The sequence below is a fragment of the Henckelia pumila genome, chromosome 4, assembly GCF_033568475.1.
Source record: "Henckelia pumila isolate YLH828 chromosome 4, ASM3356847v2, whole genome shotgun sequence".
NCBI lineage: Eukaryota > Viridiplantae > Streptophyta > Magnoliopsida > Lamiales > Gesneriaceae > Henckelia > Henckelia pumila.
Window position 1 is genome coordinate 229,154,141 of NC_133123.1, and position 21,833 is coordinate 229,175,973.

At 34.5% G+C, this 21,833-nt stretch overlaps 1 pseudogene; it reads left to right on the top strand.

Annotated features, from left to right (window-relative positions):
• The first annotated feature begins 17,817 nt into the window (after positions 1-17,817).
• LOC140862871 (CBL-interacting protein kinase 23-like) lies at positions 17,818-20,726 on the top strand (annotated as a pseudogene).
• The last annotated feature ends 1,107 nt before the right edge of the window (positions 20,727-21,833 follow it).

Below are 21,833 nucleotides of genomic sequence, written 5' to 3' on the forward strand. Positions count from 1 at the left end.
AGATTTCTCCGTTCAGAGGCACTGTACGATTTGGCAAGCGAGGGAAGTTGTCTCCACGCTATATTGGTGCGTATGAAATCCTTGAGAAGATAGGCAATCTTGCATATCGATTAGCTCTTCCTCCGTCTTTATCTGGAATACATGATGTCTTTCATGTATCGATGCTTCGAAAATATCTTGCTGATGAATCTCATGTGCTTCAATCTGATGAGGCTGAACTTGATGATACTTTGAGCTATTTTGAAAAGCCAATTAAGATTCTTGATCGTAAGGAGAAGCAACTTCGAACAAAGACTATTCCGCTTGTGAAAGTTCAGTGGAGTCGTCATGGTATTGAAGAAGCAACCTGGGAGACGGAATCGGATATGCGACAGCGATTTCCAGAGATGTTTCAATGATGTGAGTTTTTTCTTCAGTCTTTCTGATATCTGTTTTATATTCTGTGCTGATAGTACTTGAGATTTCGAGGACGAAATCGTGTCTTAGCGGGGGAGAATTGTAACGCCCGGAATTATTTAATTTTAATCCGAGAATATTTAATTTGGGAATATTTAGAGTTTTGATTTAAATTCTAATATTCTTAAATTATTTAGGATTGAAATTGAACAAAATGAGAGGCTGAGGATTAAATTGCAATTATTGAAGACTTGAGGGGCCAAAGTGCAAATATTGGAAATTTTGTTGGACACTTGTTATTCTGAGATGTATTCACGTGTTTGACATCAATGTTCATCAGAAATTTCAGAGGTTGAACCGAGAGTGCAAAATAAAGGAACCCCAAGCTTCTTCTTCATCTTCCAATTGCCGTATCTTTTGTTTCGGTTACCCGAATTTGATTCCAAAAAGTGTTCTGGACTCCTTGCAAGAAGGGCTTCAATTTTATGTAAGTATTTATGTCTTTTATTATGTTTTGAGAATCTGGAAATGGTAGAGATCAGTACGTTTGGTTGGGTATGAGTTTTTGAAGAGTTGTATCGTTTATTTTCAAAATCGAATCGACGAACGGCTATTGATTGTAGTCTTATGAGTTACAGCGGGTGAATTGAGTTATATACCTACTGATATGCTGGGTTTTGATTTATATAAAGATGATAGATGATGTTTATGATTGTTAGAATTGTTAAAGTTGATTTGCGGATTGCCGAATTTAGCCGTTACGACGTCGAACTTATGATTTGAGAGTGTTTTGTTATCTTATACTTGAGCTGCCATTGACATGAGTTAAAGCTGATGTTTCCTTGGTAAACATGCTGTGATTTCAGTTCACAAACAGGGGACGTCAACTCGAGAATCCCGATTTTGAAACCGGTAGAAGAAAGAGCAAGGTTTGTAGACTTTTTGCCTTGAAGTTGGGTTGAAACTTGAGCAGAATTTTAACGCAAGATGGTGTGGTTATTTGTACAGATTTGGACAGCTAGAAGACACCTTAAATATCATATTTGAAAGGTAAAAGTGGACTTCTATTTGAATGAGATTAAAACTCAAGATGGTTTGTATCGAGTTCCCTAAATCACATACGTATTTGATTAATTTCTTTTATGTGTTTTATTTGAATTGGTGAATGAATATAAGATGTTAATGAATGCTATATTGATGTTATATGTTGCATTCATCTTGTGAGACCAAATCCTTGATTTTGAAATGAACGGAAGCGTTCGATTAGACGATTTGAGGAACTATATATGTATGGCCTGGGTGGTTGAGTTAGCCTAGCGTCTGATTTGCATGTATGGTAGCTTCAAAGTCTAGGGAAGCAAGATAAGTAGCCCCACCTCGATCGGGAGTGTCGGTGGATCAGCTGTGATATCTTCTTCTCGGGATCCCAACCGATGAAATGAGAGATTCTTTGAGAGTAACTTGTTTTAAGGCATGCATTGTATTTTATTTTCTATCATGAGTTTGATATATATAATTTGCTATGCATGTTAGTTGCTTTTAATGGGAAATATGTTTCTCACCGGAGTTTATCCGGCTGTTGTGGTGTTTGTATGTGTGCATGACAATAGGTGGTTCAGGAACAGGGCAGAGACGTGCTTGACGAATCAAGACTTGAGATATTTGCGTGATGATCCGGTGTAGATATGATGTTGCTGTCATGTTGTGTTAAGAACAAGAGTTGGAGTTGTTATGTATTAGATTGGACGTTATATTTAAAGTTTGAGTGTTAGATTGATAGACTCGAACCTTAGTCTAGAGTGTTGTTACTTGAACTTGTAATCACACTTGAATGAGTTGTGTTACTCTTGCCTTGAGATGTTGATATGATCTTGTTAACGACTTCACTCTCCTTGTTTAATGCTTCTTAGACCTTGTATGATGATTATTGCATTTGATTGAGCTTGTAATTTGGATCATGAGTAGCATTGACAGCAGCTGGGCATTCTTTATTTTTCTGGCCGCTTGGCCTGCGCACGGGTGAGCCCTGCTCGCACGCGTGCGCAGGCCAAGCTAAGGGGGTGGGGTCGTTTCCCCATTAAGCTGCGCCCGCGCGAGGGGTTCTCCCCGCGCGCGCGCAGGTCACCTTTATTAAAAAAAAAAAAAATTTTTTAGGCTTTTGATTCTTAGCCTTAATTCATGAATGTTGATGTATTATTATTATTCGAGAGATTAAGAACCGGGTCGTCACAGTATTCATTCTAGGCTTTTAATTACTTTTTTAAAGTCATGGACTTTTGTGGAGTTCATGGACTTTTAATGACTTTTATAGACTCTTCTTGACTTTTTTCAAGATTTTTGTAGTCTTTTGTTCAATCCTATTTTTTGGTGATAACAAAACAATACTACGTTGTTATAGTTCGATCGCTTTTTACATGTATAACAGGTGATCAAGAGAAGCTTTTTATTCTTGCTTTTGCTTTGACCTTGATTGGGTCAAATACAATGTCATCCTTTGATGCAGTGTTTTTTTATTCTTCGTGTATAATATCTCAATAGTTCATTGTTTTTTTATATCAATCATATTTTTTTTTCCTTATCTTTGTTGTTAAGGATGTCTGCGCGCGGGAGCGTCTATATATTCTTCTTTTTTTATTTTGTTATATAATTATCCCTTGGGAATTGCATTTCTTTCTTCAATTGCTTAGTTGATTTTTGGGCACCATCAATCAATATAACTAATATATGTCAAAAAAATTAGGATTTTCGTCCTGTAAATTAATCTATTTTAGATTTTGTAAGACCCTGAAAATATGAAAATTAATTACGAAATTAGATATTTAAATTTTGTATTTGGAAAATATTCAATTTGGAATTTATAGAAATTGGAGATTTAATTTTCGAGCCGAAAATATTTAATTTGAGAATTTACGGGTTTTGAAAATTAAATTTCGGGATTCTTAAATTTAAAGGGTAAATATTCTAATTGAATATTTATAGGATTAAGATTGAAATTTCGAGTTTTGGGAATTAAAGAGGATTTAATTTGAAGAAGAAACTCGAGCAGGGATCAATTTGCAAATATTGAGAAGTTCAAGGACTAAAATGCGATTTTAATCCGAGAACATTTAATTTGAGAATATTTGGAGTTTAGAATGAAATTCTCATATTCTTAAATTATTTAGGATTGAAATTGAATTAAATCGCTTGTCTGGGGAATGATTTGCAATTTTCCCAAAGTTGAGGGCCAAATTGCAATTAGGTATGTGAGTGGGATCACACGTGTGATACATATATGAATTGGTACAACCAATTCATTCCACTCAGCTGAATAAACGAAGGGGAAACAGAAACATTGAAGAAGAAGCTCCCATGGTCGATTCTTGTCTTCCAAAATTCATAGAATTCGATCCGGCTGGTAGAATTTCAAATTGATCGTATATTTGCGATCACGGCTTCGAGTGCTACACTTTGACGTAAGTTTGGCTGAATTCTACCGTGTTTGAATTTTAAGATGTTGTAAGAATTACAATTTGATTGTATAAACGTGTTCTAGTATATACGACGATAGCGTATCTAAGTCGGATTTAAAAAAGATCGTCGTTTGGACATGTTTTTCATTTATCGATTATTTTTTGAAATTTCAGGAAATTGTGGGCTACTAATTTCGTGTATATTAGATTGGAATGAGTATGGAAATGGGTTTGAAGTATAGTATTGATGGTGTTTATGCTTTTGGAATTACCAAATTCGAGCCGTTACGCCGTCAATTTTAGTCTAATGAATTTCTGAAAAATTGAGATGATGATTTTGAAATTGTAGTGATGGAATACTATTGATATGAAGTAGATATCAATGTTTGAAGGTTGTGTAAGTTGTTAGAATTATTAGATAGGACTTCTCGGTGCCGATTTGTAACCGATACGATACTGGTTAGAATGTCGGTTATCTTTGCAAGTTTTGAAGTGTTTAAACAATTGTGAGATTAGATGAAATTGAATACTAATATATTACTTGAAAACACTTCAATTCAGATTTAAGTTGAATGGTATCGAAGTCGAGTTGACGATTCCGAATTGAGTTGAAGTTGGCTCCAAGTTGAAATAAGTAGAAGTGGATTAACAAGAGAAATATGAACAGAATTGATTGAAGTGCAAAAATTGGACAGCTTGTGTTTTGATCAAGAATTACTAGAGTTAAGAGATTGAAATCGAGATAAAGGTATGATTCGACATTAATCTCGACAGGTAGAATAACTCGAGAACGTGGTGGTTTTCGAGTTCATTAAATCACATACATGCATGACTAGGTGTTTTACTTAATCTTATATGATCTATATAAATTACTTGATTTAGTTGATTTGATTGATATATGAGTTGTTTGATTTAAATATGATTACTTGTTGAGATTGATGATTGATAATTTATTTGAAAATTGATTAGTTTAGATTATTTGAATTGTTGAGTTGTGGTAGATTGATTATAGAGTTGTTAGTAAACCACTTGAGCCACAATTCTTTCGAAACCTTGAAAACAGAATCGAAAAGAAAATATTGGACGTGGTGAACTTGTATATGAGAGGCTAGATATCTGACTTGATTTCTTTTGCCACGGTTCTCAGTATAGTGTTCACAGTCCAGGGAATATGAGATTATTACCACCTCGAGCGGGAGTGTAGGTGGGAGGCTTGATTTTTGGCCTAATTATATTCCCGGGATCCCAACGAAATGATTTTTAAAAATATCGATTCTGTGAGACTTGAATCCTTTAACCCTCGACTTGTCTTTGAGTCTTTATGTTATTGAATGAATTTTCTTTGAAATATATTCGACAGGTAAGGGTATAAGGAAATAATGATTGTGATAGTGATTTATTATTTGAATTATATCTACTTGATTTATATAGATGTCTTTCATACAGAGATTTATTTTCACCGGAGTTATCCGGCTGTTGTTTTGCTTGTATGTGTGCATTGCATCAGGTTGAAGAGTAGCGAGTCGGACTTGACATGGAAGCGAGAGATTGAGAGATTAGAGTGGAGACTCGGGTGATAGAAGTCTATGTTCTTTTGTAATGTCAAGAATGTTAGATTAGAATCCAATGTTGATATGTTAAATTCATTGGTTTAGTTTATCCTTTCATGTTTGATGTTTGTATTAAAGGTTTGAGACTAGACTTTAATCTAGATGTTTATGTTGTTGCTACAATTGAATTTAATTTAGTCACTTTTGTACATTCTACATGTAAACTTGAGTTGGTTTATATGAATGAATGGAACTTATCTTGTTGTAGCATCATGCTCTCTTAGTTTTGAATATGCTAGTGTTATTTATGTCATTAGCTTGATATATCTTGGTGGAGTTAGAATGAACTTGTTTATATTCTCTGGGATATAATTATGTTAGCATAGGCTTGACTTATGAGATGTTTGTAGTGACTTCAAGACTCAGATAAGGAGTGGAAAAATCGAAGTCAGATTCTGCCCAGGGCAGCACCCGAGCTGCAGAAAAGAGCAGCCCGAGCGCAGCCCCGAGCTGTGCGTTCTGTTTGGGAAAATTCAGGGCGCGCTCGAGCGGTGATTTTTAGCCGCTTGAGCACGGCCCAATATTTATAAAAAAAAATAAAAAATTTTCCTTTGCTTGCTTGTTCTTAATTCATATATTATTGGATGAAATTTTTATTATATGATCTTGGATTAACCATTATGATTTGAGAGATTAGTGCTCGAGTCCTCATAACAGGTGGTATCAGAGACTTAGTTCTTGGAATAAGATAGAAGTTGAGCGGGGTAGATCGAGTCGCATGCATTTTTAGTATTTCTTGATTTATGCTTTACTTACTTTGATATAATGTATGCGAACATGATTTACTGATTGAAGGAATTATATGCTTATATGCTTACGTGTTTACTTGATTATGTGAATTCACATGATGTTTTGAATTCTTTGTAAACATGTTTCTTTGAATAGCATGAAAAGTTGTAAGCATGGGTAAAATGGCAAAGCATGAGATTATATGTATTTTTAACGATTTGAATAGTATAATCTCTGTGTTTCTTATGGATTTTATTTTGAAGTAAGTCAGGTTATTTGGGTGATGTAAGCACCCCAGATTGAATCGAACAGTGTTCCGCAAGTGAAATAAGTACCTCCGATTGAACAGATCAGTATTGTAGTAAGCTATCTGAATCGATGGATGCTACACTCACACCGATGGAGGTGCTATTTGAACGATTTCAGATGTATAATCCACCGACTTTGAAAGGTACATAAGATACCAATTCTTGTGAAGGTTGGTTAGAAGAGCTTGATCAATTGTTTGAATCTTTAGAATACTCTGATGAACGAAGAATCAAGCTGGTTGTATACCAACTTCAAGATTCAGCAAGAAGCTGGTGGTTTGCGACGAAGCAATGTTTGGAAATCAGAGGTATAGTAATTTCTTGGCAGGTATTTAAGACTGAATTTTGTCAACGATTTCTGCCGAAATCTTATAGAGAAGATAGAGCAGGAGAATTTGTTAACTTGCAACAAGGTAATATGACTATAGACGGGTATGTTGCAAAATTCTCCAACTTGCTCCGATTTGTTCCTCACGTGATTGAGAATGAAGAAATCCAAACTAATCTGTTTATCAATGGACTGAATCCAGAAATTTATGCTTGGATAGATACGGGGAGACCGAATAGATTGGCTGATGCTATTGACAGGGCTAAAAGAGCTGAAGCCGGTTTTATGATACAGAAAGAAAGTTCAATCGTGCCTCAGCATTTCGAACAACCGCAATTTCAGTCACATTTATCATCACATAGCAGATATGAGGCAGGAGGTAGTGTTAGTGGAAGTGAAAAGCGGATACAGTATTTGAGGCAACAGTTCAAGAAGTCTGGAAGTGACTCTTTTAGCTCTAGCAGACCGAAGCAACTTGGTCTGGGTCAGAAAGCAGAATATGCCGGTGAATACTGTACTCACTGTGGAGGAAAACATGCTAACGATGAATGTCGAGGAACTTTAGGAAAATGTCATCGTTGCTATCAAGTGGGACATTTTTCGAAAGTGTGTCCTAATCCATGGGGAACAAGGAGAAACCTAAATGAAGATCCAACTCGTAGGCAACAAGCATCTACAGATCCCTCGGTTCAAGATGCACCAGATGATGACCTTACAGGTATATTTGAGCTTTACGTAATTTGCTTGCATACTGATGAATCTGGGTGCATTGCATACAGAGATAGCTGAGTAATTTATTATGTTTCATAAACTGTATGTTGAACTTTTATCTGAAGTAGTTGCTATGTGCTAACCTGGGTGAGCGGCTATGAAAGAAGATATCAGTACTTGTATCAGAAAAGCTGAATTATAGTTTGAAAGAAATCAAATTGAATTGCAGTTGATTGTGTTACGTGAAATATAGGACGAGTTTCCAAATTCAGGTTCCTCTTTATTTTGGGTATTGAATAAGCTTATGGATCAATCATGTTTATTTGGGAAGAATTTAGAGATCTGATAAGATAAATATGAAAATCAGTTACAGTTGAGCCTCTTTTTGATTTTGTTGAATCTATTATATCATAGGATCGTGACTCTTGAATTCTTGATATCGATTATGAGGTTTTGTATTTGACCTCGATTGATTTTGATTGGCTATTATTTCTTGATAGAGTCTTATTTTATTCACTCGCTTTAAGTTGAGATGCAAGTGAGTTGTTTTCACTTAGCAGATTTTGTCATTCAGAATATTGCTCTTTGGATGACCTTGACTTGAGTGAGTTTCTTTGATTATAAATTCAAGAGTTATTGATCATTTGGTATATACATTCAGTACAGTTTGATGATTTTGGCTCGTAACTGATAAGAATTTGGATTCAGAGTACCAGTAAGAGTTTTGAATTGGTTGTATGATTTTTCCAGAACTGGATAATAATGCTTGATCGACTGATTAAAGACTTTGATTTGTATGTGAGTCTCTAGACAAGATAGCAATTCAGAGATAATAGATTTTGAGATGAATATTCGTTTGATTGTGCCAGATAGTCTAGACATGAGAAATCACCTTCTGGAAAAGGCACACTACAACAGATTATATCCATTCAGTTGTTTGGAAATGTTGTATGAATTACTTGGAAATCAGTATTACCAATAGAAGATGTAAGACGATATGACAGAAGTGAGTTTCCAATACCTATGTTTCCACTAATAGAAGCAAAAAAGAAGAGACTGAGTGATCTATGAATCAGTTTAGCAACTTTTAAGTCGAAACAAGAAAAAAAATTTCGACAGATTTTAGTTCGAAATTACTCAAATCGTCATGAGGTTGCGATTTGTATTGAAATAGATTTGTCAGATTCAAGAATACGCTGTATTAGCTGTAACATCGATATGAGTTGCTAGTTGTTAAGAAGTTGGTGATATGATGAAATTACAGGAATTAATTGTTGAAATTTATTGTCGAGACAGAGACTTTAAATTTAGTTGGTAGATTGTGGCATCGATTTTCAGAAGTTCTGAGTGTTTGATTGCCTTATGCCACTCTTTGATCGATGGATTGTCTGAGGTGACTATCCAGATTTGAGAAAATGCTCAGAACTAAGGTATCTGATTCGATACTAACTGATAGATTTTTGTCACATATTTATTGCAATTCCTGTAACAGTGATTCGATTGATATAGAGATCGTGTTTTTGATTACGAAATGAGAAGAAAAGCAGAAGTTTCTTTGTGATGAGGCGGTATTGCAAAAGTATCGGTGATCAGATCAAATGTGGTTTGATAAAAGACAGAGAATATGAAGATTGATCCGTACCGAATTTGAACAGAGCAGATTAGATAGAGTAAGAGATTGAAGCTTGAACAGCATGTTCAGTGAGAAATGTTCTTTCCGGAGTAATATCTGATTCAGAAAGAAATTTCATTATGTTCTAATGAATAATCAATACTGATTTTGGTCAGAAAGAAGAAGAAGATAAGATATCAGAACAGATATCTAAAGCTCTTAAAATTGAAGTAAGAATTACTTCAGTCAGCTTTACAATTTATGCGATTCAGTAGTACGATTGAATGCGATTTCGAGGACGAAACATTCCTTAGAGGGGAGGAATTGTAAGACCCTGAAAATATGAATATTAATTACGGAATTAGATATTTAAATTTCGTATTTGGAAAATATTCAATTTGGAATTTATAGAAAATAGAGATTTAATTTTCGAGCCGAAAATATTTAATTTGAGAATTTACGGGTTTTGAGAATTAAATTCCGGGATTCTTAAATTAAAAGAATAAATATTCTAATTGAATATTTATAGGATTAAGATTGAAATTCTGAGTTTTGGGAATTAAAGAGGATTTAATTTGAAGAAGAAACTCGAGCAGGGATCAATTTGCAAATATTGAGAAGTTCAAGGACTAAAATGCGATTTTAATCCGAGAACATTTAATTTGAGAATATTTAGAGTTTAGAATGAAATTCTCATATTCTTAAATTATTTAGGATTGAAATTGAATTAAATCGCTTGTCTGGGGAATGATTTGCAATTTTCTCAAAGTTGAGGGCCAAATTGCAATTAGGCATGTGAGTGGGATCACACGTGTGATACATATATGAATTGGTACAACCAATTCATTCCACTCAGCTGAATAAACGAAGGGGAAACAGAAACATTGAAGAAGAAGCTCCCATGGTCGATTCTTGTCTTCCAAAATTCATAAAATTCGATCCGGCCAGTAGAATTTCAAATTGATCGTATATTTGCGATCACGGCTTCGAGTGCTACACTTTGACGTAAGTTTGGCTAAATTCTACCGTGTTTGAATTTTAAGATGTTGTAAGAATTACAATTTGATTGTATAAACGTGTTCTAGTATATACGACTATAGCGTATCTAAGTCGGATTTAGAAAATATCGTCGTTTGGACATATTTTTCATTTATCGATTATTTTCTGAAATTTCTGGAAATTGTGGGCTACTGATTTCGTGTATATTAGATTAGAATGAGTATGGAAATGGGTTTGAAGTATAATATTGATGGTGTTTATGCTTTTGGAATTACCAAATTCGAGCCGTTACGCCGTCAATTTTAGTCTGATGAATTTCTGAAAAATTGAGATGATGATTTCGAAATTGTAGTGATGGAATACTATTGATATGAAGTAGATATCAATGTTTGAAGGTTGTGTAAGTTGTTAGAATTAATAGATAGGACTTCTCGGTGCCGGTTTGTAACCGATACGATACTGGTTAGAATGTCGGTTATCTTTGCAAGTTTTGAAGTGTTTAAACAGTTGTGAGATTAGATGAAATTGAATACTAATATATTACTTGAAAACACTTCAATTCAGATTTAAGTTGAATGGTATCGAAGTCGAGTTGACGATTCCGAATTGAGTTGAAGTTGGCTCCAAGTTGAAATAAGTAGAAGTGGATTAACAAGAGAAATATGAACAGAATTGATTGAAGTGCAGAAATTGGACAGCTTATGTTTTGATCAAGAATTACTAGAGTTCAGAGATTGGAATCGAGATAAAGGTATGATTCGACATTAACCTCGACAGGTAGAATAACTCGAGAACGTGGTGGTTTTCGAGTTCATTAAATCACATACATGCATGACTAGGTGTTTTACTTAATTGATCTATATGAATTACTTGATTTAGTTGATTTGATTGATATATGAGTTGTTTGATTTAAATATGATTACTTGTTGAGATTGATGATTGATAATTTATTTGAAAATTGATTAGTTTAGATTATTTGAATTGTTGAGTTGTGGTAGATTGATTATAGAGTTGTTAGTAAACCACTTGAGCCACAATTCTTTCGAAACCTTGAAAACAGAATCGAAAAGAAAATATTGGACGTGGTGAACTTGTATATGAGAGGCTAGATATCTGACTTGATTTCTTTTGCCACGGTTCTCAGTATAGTGTTCACAGTCCAGGGAATATGAGATTATTACCACCTCGAGCGGGAGTGTAGGTGGGAGGCTTGATTTTTGGCCTAATTATATTCCCGGAATCCCAACGAAATGATTTTTAAAAATATCGATTCTGTGAGACTTGAATCCTTTAACCCTCGACTTGTCTTTGAGTCTTTATGTTATTGAATGAATTTTCTTTGAAATATATTCGACAGGTAAGTGTATAAGGAAATAATGATTGTGATAGTGATTTCTTATTTGAATTATATCTACTTGATTTATATAGATGTCTTTCATACAGAGATTTATTCTCACCGGAGTTATCCGGCTGTTGTTTTGATTGTATGTGTGCATTGCATCAGGTTGAAGAGTAGCGAGTCGGACTTGACATGGAAGCGAGAGATTGAGAGATTAGAGTGGAGACTCGGGTGATAGAAGTCTATGTTCTTTTGTAATGTCAAGAATGTTAGATTAGAATCCAATGTTGATATGTTAAATTCATTGGTTTAGTTTATCCTTTCATATTTGATGTTTGTATTAAAGGTTTGAGACTAGACTTTAATCTAGATGTTTATGTTGTTGCTACAATTGAATTTAATTGAGTCACTTTTGTACATTCTACATGTAAACTTGAGTTGGTTTATATGAATGAATGGAACTTATCTTGTTGTAGCATCATGCTCTCTTAGTTTTGAATATGCTAGTGTTATTTATGTCATTAGCTTGATATATCTTGGTGGAGTTAGCATGAACTTGTTTATATTCTCTGGGATATGATTATGTTAGCATAGGCTTGACTTATGAGATGTTTGTAGTGACTTCTAGACTCAGATAAGGAGTGGAAAAATCGAAGTCAGATTCTGCCCAGGGCAGCGCCCGAGCGCAGCCCCGAGCTGTGCGTTCTGTTTGGGAAAATTCAGGGCGCGCTCGAGCGGTGCTTTTTAGCCGCTCGAGCACGTCCCAATATTTATTAAAAAAAAAAAATTGCCTTTGCTTTCTTGTTCTTAATTCGTATATTGTTGGATGAAATGTTTATTATATGATCTTGGATTAACCATTATGATTTGAGAGATTAGTGCTCGAGTCGTCACAGATTTTAGTCATGTAACTTGTCAAAACTTTATTTCCATCTAATAAGTAATAATATGTTTTTTTTTAGTCTTTTTTCCCCCAAAATAACTGAATCAAATTACTATGTTTATTTAATTGGCATCGAATGAAAGTTTTTTTCCTGCCATTGTATTAATGAGTGTTTTTTATTGATTTTTTATCTTTATTTTTCCTTAGATGAGTTTTAATCACTACAAGAAAAATGCAAAAAGACAACGGATTTTATCCTTTGTCGTAGGGGGTTTAAAACTTTTGTAACTGACTGCGTTGTTAAAAGTATGCCCCTACGACAACGGATAAAATCCGTTGTCTTTGCCCTCAAAGACGACGGATAAAATCCGTTTTCTTTGTCCTCAAAGACAACGGAATTTATCCGTTCTTGTAGGCACGAATCTGTTGTCTTTGAGGGCAAAGACAACGGATTTTATCGGTTGTCGTAGGCACGAATCCGTTGTCTTTGACGAAAAAGACAACGGATTTTATCCGTTGTCGTAGGGGCATGTTTTTAACAATACCATCAATTACAACAATTTTAGACCCCTACGACAACGGATATAATCCGTTGTTGTTTTTCATATAAAAAACAAAAAAAATAATATACAAATTTCAATATTAATAAACCAAAATTTAAAATTTCAAAAATAAAATTTAATATACAATTTTTTAGTATTACAGATCACTCGAAATTAAATTCTAATGCAATGTACACTACAGAAAAATACAAAAAAAGTTCAAATCAAATGATTAACAGAAGCCGGTAAGACTTTCTGGCTTCGGAATCTAGGAAAAATCGAACAACGAGACTAGACGAAAATGTCCCTTCCAGAAAAACCACACTTGTACTATTTCCACTGACTACATAATCCACATCCGGTGCCAATGAAATGTTAGAAGAATCGATGTAATTAGTCGTTCCACCAATTGATAAACTCAAGAAACCTGTCTCATTGAACAAACACAAAGCAAGAAAAAAACTAAACACAACAAAAACAAATCCTCAACTTCGGAGGAAAAATCAAATGGTTAGATGCTATTCTACAAATCAAATGGTGGTGTGGTAGGTAGGAAAATAACTTGGACGTACAACAAAATAATAAAGAAATGTTGAAACATATAATTTCTCTAGGGTGAGGAGGCAATCAAAAAGTTAAGCCAACATGCCTAACATTAAACAAGATAAGATCTACCACTTACCAGTAATGAGGATATATGACAAGTATAACAACGTTCTAGCAATATGCCACAATTCAACTCCTCGAATGATGAAGATAAGGTAATCTAAGAGTTCTTCAATATGGCACAATTCAACTGCTCGAATGACGAAGATAAGATAATCTAAGAGTTCAGTAATAACTCGGAATATGGGATTTGATCCACGATTCCAAACTCCTGAGCTCTTCATAAATATGTCAAGAAAATTTGGATAGAAGATGGTAAGAACTACCTTTGTGAGCCACCTCTTACTCCACCCCACCACTTCCCAACCCAAAGGCAAAGCACTCGAATTATAACACATGCATAAAAACATGTTGTGACCGATATCCAATATAGATACATATATAAATAGATATAGTATCACACAAGATCCAAGATACAAGCAGACACATGAAGCATACACTCAAATTTTAAATTTTATATTTAAATATCTTATTTTTAACTTTAATATAGTTACCATTGCCTAAATCATCGAGTAAACCAAATTTTTATGTGAACCATATTATGATACACTATATGATATTCAGAATATTGTCCACCGTCAGTGAACTACATTCATTGAATAAGGGAAATATTTGAGAATTAGGAGTAAAATATATATCCAACCTTTGTCTTCAAAAAACACCGACTTAGATATCCAATCAGTAAGCTTTTCTATTTCTGCATAATTTTTTTTAAGTGTTTATGTCATTTAAATTATTTAGAAACTGAATTCAATCTAAATTTGGTACAGGAGGATTCATCTGTTTTCTCTATTCACCATCAAATAAAACTATTTCGAAAGGAGCAATATAAGAGTCTTAAAATTAAATTCCCATATGTCATATCCATGGCATTGCAAACAGAAAGCATGGACTTGAAACCAACAAAATATGCCAGTCATCATATATCATTGAACTTGAACTTTTCATTCATCGGGCGAAGAATAAGTATGCATCAACCTATTAAAGTAGAGAAAGACACAAAAAGAAAAATTGGAATAGATCAGAAGTGGCTAATTTTAACTAGGATTGATTCCACAATGATAATGAAAATACTAATATCTCAATTAATCATAAGTAGACTGCATAGTAGACTTCATAGTGCATATAACCAGTATTCACAGAACATAAAAGGCCGACAAGGAACTCATAAATCTGAGAGCAATGACTACTTGCAAGCATAACATTCAATTGTACACCTTACTCGCAGCCCGCAGGTACATATTTTTGAGAAAACCATGACTCGACATATGGTCCCTCTCACAGCTGCAAACAAGTACATTCTTCCCCTGCCCCCTCTGTGTGTGTGCGTGCGTGCATGCCAGAATGAGAGTTATTGTGGGTTACCTCAGAGTAGCTATCAGGAAAGAGCCCCAAAATAGTAAGAGCACTTATAATTGTATTTTCTAAAGCTGCAAGTGACTATACTCTTAACTCTTGTTTCTTTCCCTGCAGAAAGAAGCCTACAGGTTCAAAACTATCCGCTTCAAATTTTCAATCATGTACCCAAATGACTTTGCCACAGTAAAAAGGAACGAAAATTAATCCATACATGACAAATCAGCTTTACCACTGAATGAGCTAGAAAACATGTGAGCCATATATACCATCTTACTATTCAAGAGCCGGACATATTTGAACTCGAGGAGGTAAACACATTGAGTAAAAACTGGAGCCTGTGAGACTGCATCGAAAATTAAAATTGCTTCTAGATTGAATAAAGCACCTTACGAGTATGCAGAAGATCATTGATGGTTTTCAATGGTTCCGACATAGCAGCCAATTCTACAGGAGTGTGAAGATCATCAGACATTGATGTCAAACACTCATCATGGAATTTATTGATGCAATTTTTTGTTTTTGTTGGAATGGAGTCCTTCAAACCAGCTTGGTCATGCCGGGTTAGGACATTCTCACAATCATGCAATGTCTGCAGTCAGAACAAACTCATGGTTGAGAATCTCTCACACACAAAATTTGTGGTGTCATAGTAATTAAATATCCAAGACAAGTAAAAGGCGAGGGACTTTCTTCTCAATTGCATTAAGTATAAAACAAGTCAAAAGTGAATATTGGTAAAAGTTTCTAAAAGATTCATGTTTTGCAAAAGTATAGGTTTGATTTCTTTGGAGTTTGGATAAAGCAACATGCTTTTCTGTTTGCATGGAGAACCACCATATGTGAACAAGACATGCTCTGTCGCACTAGTTGCAACCTCGAGTTTCCAGACCTAATATTTCACAAAATTTTTAAGGCATGATGCACACCAAACTGTTTAAAGCATCAGAATGACCAGAACAGAAAACTACTTCAAAACACGGACCTCCTTGACTAAATCCACAAACAAAAACATTGCTAGGATTGATTCCAGCGGCTATCTCTTTATCTATCATTGCATGTATATTCTGAACTGCTTTGAGCACACTGCCTTCATCTTTTCGGGAATCCTGAAAAATAATATCAATTTAGATGATTCAGACAGAGAGAATACATGGTGCAGGCACTACAAGAAAAATGCACAAACACAACACTTAAAAGACAACGCTTTTAACGAAAAGGGTTGTCTTTTTTTAAAAGACAACACTTTTAGCGAAAAGTGTTGTCGTTATATGTTTTTTGTTCATCAAAGACAACGCTTATTTTAAAAAGCGTTGTTAATAAGCGTTTTTTTGGGGTCAAAGACAACGCTTTTAAAAGTGTTGTCTATGAGCGTTTTTTTCCCCATGTATCACAACACTTTTTAAAAAGTGTTGTAGAAAAAATATTATTTTTATTTAAAATAAAACATAAAATAAATAATATTTCCTTAGCCAATTAGATCCCCAAATCTCAGACCCCTTCTCTCTCGATCGCGATTTCTAAATCTCAGACCCCTTCTCTCGATCGCGATTTCTTCTTCCGACATATCCGTTAGCTCCTTTTTCTCTCTTTCAATTCAAAATCCCACCTCGATTTATGGCTTCGGTTTTTGCTCGATTCTTCAAACGATATTTGAAGTGACTCCGACGATGAATTGGTTGACACCTCGCAATGTTCTCGCTCGAGCCGTCGGGAAGCCCACCTCGCATCTTCATCTTCACTACAGGTGAATACCGATCCCTTAGTTTCCTGTCACGTTTGAAAAAATCCCAAAATACCCAAACCCTTGTCATGATTTCTCCCCTGTTTGATTTTCAAAACAACTTTTACGATTTGAAAGATCTCTTTCACTTGGAAATTTTTCGCTCTCTTTTTTACTGTTTTCGGACTGTTTCCACTATATTATATGTTTATAATATATATATATATATATATATATATATATATATATATATATATGTTTCCAGTTCTAACGTTCAGCTGCATCTTTGTTTTTCCTGTCAAATTCCAAGCATCCTTCACGCATTTACTTTGTTTCTGTAAAATATTTGTGTGGTCTAAGCATTCTCGTCAAAGTTAGTTGGAAATTATTCACTATATTATTTATTTAGTTGTGTATCAGTGTACTCTCATTAGGTTTAGCCTTAGTTCATTGGAGATTCTGTTAAAATAAGATGGCATGTGTTCTCTCTCATTTCCACCAGTTAATTTAAAAAGTGCCATTCAAAGTATTTGTTTACATTTTATTTCATTATTTGGATTTGACTTTACTTTCAACCTTGTTTTGCCATTGCACTAGTCATTTTCTCTCATGGTGCTGATGGATAACCCTCTGGACTTTTTCTAGTTTTTTTTTATGATTCACTGCTCTTTTACTTCTATTTATTTTTTACTTTTTTCTTGTTTTGCCTGTTCTCGATCTTGATATATTTGTCTTTGTTTTATGGGTGTCTGATCTTTTGCAGATTCTATTGCAATTCTCCATTTGCAATAGGAGTTGGTTTGATATTTTAAACTTATGTTAGAAGCATGATTTCCCAACTTTTACTGGAATAGCTTTCTGGTCTTTCAACATCTCTGGACGTTAAAATTTTAAAACTACTTCAATGATGCATGCCAAATGCTTATGGATCAACTTGAAGCAGTCTGAATATATAAAGCTATACATGGCATGAGTAAAGATGTAATGATTGTGAGAATTAGTAAATATATCTCTTTGTTATGTTTGCGTGTGGGAGGGAGCCGGTGTTGTTACTTTCTTTACAACAATTTGAATTGCATGCTCTTTCTTTATGGTCTCTGGCGTGCTTCATTGTCTTGTTGCGAGTATTTAAGTTTTGTTTCTCTTTGTTTTGTTAAAATCTAATGCTCCTGCAGATTAAGCGCGAAATTTCAACCATGAAGTTAATAAGGCATCCAAATGTCATTCGAATGCATGAGGTAGCTATTTAACTTGTCAAGCCAACTTTGTCCAAACATGTTAATTCGATTCGAGTTATTTGCCCTCCCTGCAGGTCATGGACAACAAGTCAAAGGTATTCATCGTGATGGAATTTGTCAGTGGTGGTGAACTCTTTGACAAAATTGTAAGCTACGAGTATTATTCGCTGTCAATGTGTAATCATGACAGATTGATTTTGAGGATAGTAGCTGATGACAATACTCCTTGTGGTTTCTTGAGGCCAGGCTACTAAAGGTAGGCTCGGAGAAGATGAAGCTAGAAAATATTTTCAGCAGCTAGTTAATGCTGTAGATTACTGCCACAGTAGAGGCGTTTACCATAGAGACCTTAAGGTAAGCTTCTAATTTTCTTGTTAATCTTGGAACATCTCAGGAAATTGTTGCGCGCAACAGTCTTGATAGTTTATGGTTGGAACTCAAATTCTATTTCATTTTTATTAATGTATATCCGGGTAACCCGTTGCTTACCGCCAGTGGCGTCCTTAAAGTCTCTGACTTTGGATTAAATGCACTATCTCAGCAAGCTTGGGTAAGCTAGATTTTGCTTTTAGCTTTGATGCATTTCTGAGACACCTTGTCGAGATCTTAATCTAGCCTAAATCAAGATGTTATATTGTGCTTGAAGTTCAAGTTTTTGTAATCTTGTTGTCAGGAAGATGGGTTACTTCATAAAGCATGTGGAACACCCAACTATGTTGCTCCAGAGGTATGCAATTAGCTTTTCGTGCATTCTGTTTTCCAGTTTTTTTTTATCTAAGATTTTTAATCATCTAACTAAATTATGCAGGTGATTAAAAGTAAGGGTTATGATGGAGCCAAAGCAGATATTTGGTCACGTGGTGTCGTACTTTTTGCTCTTATGGCTGGTTATTTACCTTTTGAAGATCCAAATCTTATGGCATTGTACAAAAAGGTAACAAAATCACATTTATCAATTCTATCGTGTTGTGTTGTGGAGTTATCCTCACAAATGTACGTCTCTCGAAATCACTAAATCTACCTAGATGGAATTTAAGGTATTAAAACACTAGAGATATCAGGTTAAAAGCGGTGCAAGTATAACATTACCCTGGATAAAATTTGTAATATATGCATGTTAATGCTCAAACCGCACTAATCTGCGTTTCAGATATTTGCAACGCAGTTCATATGCCCTCCTAGGTTTTTTACCAGCACCAAGAATTTGATTACAAGATTATTGGATCCCAATCCATTGACAGTATGTTCACTTCTTTCATGCTATTTACATATGACCCTTCCAGCAGTGCCAGAGGAAGAGAACAACAAAACCAGAAGCGTTATAGCTTTTTCAGTCAGAAAAATCGGTGTTTATTTAAGCTCTTTTACTAAATTCACTGATCTATTTTTCATGCTGATTGTAACTTCTTCACATGATTTTGCCATGTGGAGCAGAGGATCACAATTGCTGAGGTTCTCGAAAATGGGTGGTTCAAGAAAGGATATAAGAAACCTGTATTTTGAATGTGAGGAAGTTGCTCTTGACGATGTTGATGCTATTTTTAATGAATCAGCGGTGGGTGTTCTGATGTAGCTTATATTCTTTAAATGATTAAGGATAGATTTACTAAACTATTCTTTCTTGAATTCAGGACTCAACGAACTTTGTTGTGGAAATGCAAGAGGAACAACAACCTACCCCACCACTGATCATGACTGCCTTTGAGCTTATCTCCTTCTCGCACGGTCTCAATCTCAATTCTCTTTTTGAAAAGCAATCGGTATGTACATGTATGCACTAGAAATAATAGTTTTGATGGAGTGGTAGAATCACTCTATTTTAAGTAGCCGTGGAAAATTCCCAACCTTTTAGATGGCTACAGGGGTTTGTTAAGCGAGAAACGAGGTTTGCATCCAAATGTTCGATCTGCTAATGATATTGCTTCAAAAATTGAGCAAGCAGCTGGTTCCTTAGGTTTCGGTGTGCAGAAGAATATCTACAAGGTGATTCACACTTTATCTGCTTCACACCACCTTTTCTCATTTTGGTCATGGAATCTTTTTTGGAGGGTGGCATCCTATTGCATGTTTCTCAGGCACATGCCACCCTTGACTCTTGTTATTATTTGCAGAACATTTTAGAACCTATGTGAAAATATTGCAGAGCGAAGTAGGAGCATAGACCGAGAGCCAGTGAATAGTTGTCATTCATGTTATTGTGACTAAAATTAGTGTCCAATATAAGTTTTGATTAAGTTACTTACACGGGCTACATTAAAAAAAATATCAAAATCAAGTCTCATGCCTAAACTCTCGATGATGTTCATATTTATCATATGAAACTGCATGGGGAAAAGTTTGGGCGCAAGGGACACCTATCAGTTCCTAGGGATTTCCAAATTGGCATATTTGTAATTAAATTGTTTGGATCTATCGCAAACATATTACATAATACATGATTGGTTAGTTTGTAGCATAACTTAAAAATAAAATTTACTTAATATACGGACATACTCGTAGCATCAAGAAGAGTGGTCGAAATGCAAAGAAAACATAAATGCACGAGATACCAGATTCATACTTGGATTACATTGTTTCTTCATGCTAGGTTTGGTTTCTGGTTATGTAGATGTTAACGACTAACTTTAATTGTAATTCTTTCGGTATTTAATGACTTAATCTAATAATTTCATTCATGATCAGATTTTGGAAGCTCTCACCACAGTAAGATTTAAAGAACGTTTCTCCTTGGAGAGGTTGGAAACACTCACCAATATTTCACCTCTAATGTAGGAAAATAAATCTTTATTGTGATGTATGTGCATTATGGAATATTTTTCAGGTTGTTGACTTAAGAATAAACTAATATTTTTCCATAATCTACTTGGTGGATGTAGACAGTCTGAGCTTCAATGTGAAGGTTATATTAAATAATTGAGTAACAAAATCATGATTGTTAAATCTAGTATCTGGAAAGAAGTTATTTCCGCATTCCTTAATAAATGGATCACAACTTGATAATTCCAGTCGCTTAGTAATAATTTTGTAATTCGTAGTTCATTTGATAATTCCAATCGCTTAGTGATAGTTTCGTCATTCGTAGTTCATGTTCTTTTACTGATAAATGTGTTTGCTTTTACTTTTCATTTTAATCTATTTATATTTTTTTATGTTTGTTTTTATTTTTAATAATTTACAGTATGGAGATACAAATTAAAGGAAAAGAGATTGTTGCGGCTTTTATGAAAGCTCGGGATGCTAGCATGTGCTGAAGGAATGAGTCAAAGTTTTTCGAGATTAATGCATAGTTTTTTCCTAGTGTTCATTAAATTAGAATTCGATTATTTTTTTATTTGAATGATTTATAATATTGGAAGACTCTATATTAAATTTTATTTTACAAATTTTTGAATTTTGAATGACTTATAATATTGAAAATTTATGAATTAATTTTTTTTTTGTTTTTTATTTGAACAAAGACAACGCTTTTTAAAGCGTTGTCTTTTCCAGAAACGACAACGCTTTTTATAAAAGACAACGCTTAAAAAGCGTTGTCATTTTTAGATACGACAACGCTTTTTAAGTGTTGTCGTTTCACTTAAAAAGCGTTGTCTTTTCCAAAAACAACAACGCTTTTTATAAAAGATAACTCTTAAAAAGCGTTGTCGTTTTTAGATACGACAACGCTTTTTTAAGCGTTGTCGTTGCTAGAAACGACAACGCTTTTTCCGCGTTGTCTTTGAGCGTGGTATTTTACAACACTGCCTACGACAACGCTTTTTCGGGGACATTAACAACGCGGAAAAAGCGTTGTCTTTGGCCGTTTTTCTTGTAGTGAGGGATTCCAAAGTAGAGGTGAGATATATACTACCCTGACTTCCTACTATGGTCTTTAGCCTAACCATTTAAAGGAAAAATGAATCAAACACATCACAATAAATTGAATCTGTTCGTAAAGAAAG